The sequence below is a fragment of the Tenrec ecaudatus genome, unplaced genomic scaffold, assembly GCF_050624435.1.
Source record: "Tenrec ecaudatus isolate mTenEca1 unplaced genomic scaffold, mTenEca1.hap1 Scaffold_534, whole genome shotgun sequence".
Classification (NCBI taxonomy): domain Eukaryota; kingdom Metazoa; phylum Chordata; class Mammalia; order Afrosoricida; family Tenrecidae; genus Tenrec; species Tenrec ecaudatus.
In genome coordinates this window covers 1307516-1311485 of record NW_027459449.1, presented here as the reverse complement: position 1 = coordinate 1311485, position 3970 = coordinate 1307516, and positions in this window count along the sequence as shown.

Below are 3970 nucleotides of genomic sequence, written 5' to 3'. Positions count from 1 at the left end.
ACTATCGAGGTTAAATAGACTGCCCTTGGACTATGTAGGTTAACTAGCGGGCACTTGGAATATCTAGGTTAACTAACGGACCTTGGACTATGTAGGTTAACTAGCGGGCACTTGGACGATCTAGGTTAACTAGCGGGAACTTGGACTATCTATGTTAACTAGCGGGCACTTGGACAATGCAGGTTCCCTAGAGGGCACTTGGACTATCTAGGTTCCCGAACGGGCACTTGGAGTATGTAGGTACCCTAGCGGGCCCTTAGACTATCTAGATTACCTAGCGGGCACTTGGACTATGTAGGTAACCTAACGGGTACTTGGATTATCTAGGTTAGGTAACGGGCACTTGGACTATGTAGGTTCCCTAGCGGGAACTTGGACTATGTAGGTTCCCTATCGGTCACATGGACTATGTAGGTTAACTAGCGGGCCCTTGGACTATCTAGGTTACCTAGCGGGCACTTGGACTATCTAGGTTAACTAGCGGGCACTTGTACAATGCAGGATCCCTAGCGGGCACTTTGACTATGTAGGTTCCCTAGAGGGCACTTGGACTATCTAGGTGCCCTAACGGGCACTTGGAATACGTAGGTTCCCTTTCGGACACTTGGACTATGTAGGTTTACTAGCGGACACGTGGACGATCTAGGTTAACTAGCGGGCACTTGGACGATCTAGGTTAACTAGCGGGCACATGGACTATCTAGGTTAACTAGCAGGCACTTGGACTATCTAGATTAACTCGCGGGCACTTGGACGATGCAGGTTTCCTAGCGGGCACTTGGACTATATAGGTTAATTAGCGGGCACTTGGACTATGGAGGTTACCTAGTAGGCACTTGGATTGTCTAGGTTACCTAACGGGCATTTGGACTATGTAGGTCCCTTGGCGGGCACTTGGACTATGTAAGTTACCTAGTGGGCACGTGGACTATCTAGGTTAACAAACGGGCACGTGGACTATGTAGGTAACCTAACGGGCACTTGGACTATCTTGGTTAGGTAACGGGCACTTGGACTATCTAGGTTACCTAGCGGGAACTTGGAATATGTAGGTTACCTAGCGGGCACTCGGACTATAGGTTACCTAGCGGGCACTTGGACTATATAGGTTACCTAGCGGGAACTTGGAATATGTAGGTTACCTAGCGTGACTTGGACTATCTAAGTTAACGAACGTGCACTTGGACTATGTAGGTAACCTAGCGGGCACTTGGACTATGTAGGTTACCTAGCGTGACTTGGACTATCTAAGTTAACGAACGTGCACTTGGACTATGTAGGTAACCTAGCGGGCACTTGGACAGTATATGTTACCTAGCGGGCACTTGGACTATCTAGAGTAACCAATGGGTACTTGGACTATGTAGGGTACCTAGCGGGCACATGGACTATCTAGGTTAGTAAACCGGAACTTGGAATATCTAGGTTACCTAGCGGGCACTTGGACTATGTAGGTTACCTTGCGGGCACTTGGCCTATCTAGGTTACCTAACGGGAACTTGGACAATGTAGGTTTACTAGCAGACACTTGGACGATCTAGGTTAATTAGCGGGCACTTGGACAATGCAGGTTCCCTAGCGCGCACTATGAATATGTAGCTTCCCTGGAGGGCACTTGGACTATATAGGTTCCCTATGGGTACTTGGACTATCTGGGTTCCCTCACGGGCACTTGGAATATGAAGATTCCCTATCGGGCACTTGGACTATGTAACTTCCTCATTGGGCACTTGGACTATGTAGGTTCCCTATCGGGCACTTGGACTATGTAGGTTAACTAGCGGGCCTTTGGACTATCTAGGTTACCTAGCGGGCACTTGGACTATCTAGGTTAACTGCGGGCACTTGTACAATGCAGGTTCCCTAGCGGGCACTTTGACTATGTAGGTTCCCTAGAGGGCACTTGGACTATATAGGTTCCCTATGGGCACTTGGACTATCTAGGTGCCCTAACGGGCACTTGGAATACGTAGGTTCCCTTTCGGACACTTGGACTATGTAGGTTCCTCAGCGGGCACTTGGACTATGTAGGTTAACTAGCGGGCACTTGGACTATCTAGGTTACCTAACGGGAACTTGGACTATGTAGGTTTACTAGCGGACACTTGGACGATCTAGGTTAACTAGCGGGCACTTGGACTATCTGGGTTCCCTAACGGGCACTTGGAATATGAAGATTCCCTATCGGGCACTTGGACTATGTAGTTAACTAGCGGGCCCTTGGACTATCTAGGTTACCTAGCGGGAACTTGGACTATCTAGGTTAACTAGCGGGCACTTATACAATGCAGGTTCCCTTGCGGGCACTTTGACTATGTAGATTCCCTAGAGGGCACTTGGATTATATAGGTTCCCTATGGGCACTTGGACTATCTAGGGGCCCTAACGGGCACTTGGAATACGTAGGTTCCCTTTTGGACACTTGGACTATGTAGGTTCCTCAGCGGGCACTTGAACTATGTAGGTTAACTAGCGGGCACTTGGACTATCTAAGTTACCTAGCGGGCACTTGGACTATGTACGTCCCCTAGCGGGCACTTAGACTATCGAGGTTAACTAGACGGCCCTTGGACTATGTAGGTTAACTAGTGGGCACTTGGAATATCTAGGTTAACTAACGGACCTTGGACTATGTAGGTTAACTAGCGGGCACTTGGACGATCTAGGTTAACTAGCGGGAACGTGGACTATCTATGTTAACTAGCGGGCACTTGGACGATGCAGGTTCCCTAGAGGGCACTTGGACTATCTAGGTTCCCGAACGGGCACTTGGACTATGTAGGTTCCCTAGCAGGCACATGGACTATGTAGGTCCCTTGGCGGGCACTTGGACTATGTAGGTTAACTAGCGGGCACTTAGACTATCTAGGTTGCCTAGCGGGCACTGGGACTATGTAGGTAACCTAACGGGCACTTGGACTATCTAGGTTAGTTAACGGGCACTTGGACTATCTAGGTTACCTAGCGGGAACTTGGAATATGTAGGTTACCTAGCAGGCATTCGGGCTATAGGTTAACTAGCGGGCACTTGGACTATATAGGTTACCTAGCGGGCCCTTGGACTATGTAGGTTACCTAGCAGGCACTATGAATATGTAGCTTCCCTAGAGGGCACTTGGACTATATAGGTTCCCTATGGGTACTTGGACTATCTGGGTTCCCTAACGGGCACTTGGAATATTAAGATTCCCTATCGGGCACTTGGACTATGTAACTTCCTCATTGGGCACTTGGACTATGTAGGTTCCCTATCGGGCACTTGGACTATGTAGGTTAACTAGCGGGCCTTTGGACTATCTAGGTTACCTAGCGGGCACTTGGACTATCTAGGTTAACTGCGGGCACTTGTACAATGCAGGTTCCCTAGCGGGCACTTTGACTATGTAGGTTCCCTAGAGGGCACTTGGACTATATAGGTTCCCTATGGGCACTTGGACTATCTAGGTGCCCTAACGGGCACTTGGAATACGTAGGTTCCCTTTCGGACACTTGGACTATGTAGGTTCCTCAGCGGGCACTTGGACTATGTAGGTTAACTAGCGGGCACTTAGACTATCTAGGTTACCTAACGGGAACTTGGACTATGTAGGTTTACTAGCGGACACTTGGACGATCTAGGTTAACTAGCGGGCACTTGGACTATCTGGGTTCCCTAACGGGCACTTGGAATATGAAGATTCCCTATCGGGCACTTGGACTATGTAGGTTAACTAGCGGGCCCTTGGACTATCTAGGTTACCTAGCGGGAACTTGGACTATCTAGGTTAACTAGCGGGCACTTATACAATGCAGGTTCCCTTGCGGGCACTTTGACTATGTAGATTCCCTAGAGGGCACTTGGACTATATAGGTTCCCTATGGGCACTTGGACTATCTAGGTGCCCTAACGGGCACTTGGAATACGTAGGTTCCCTTTTGGACACTTGGACTATGTAGGTTCCTCAGCGGGCACTTGGACTATGTAGGTTAA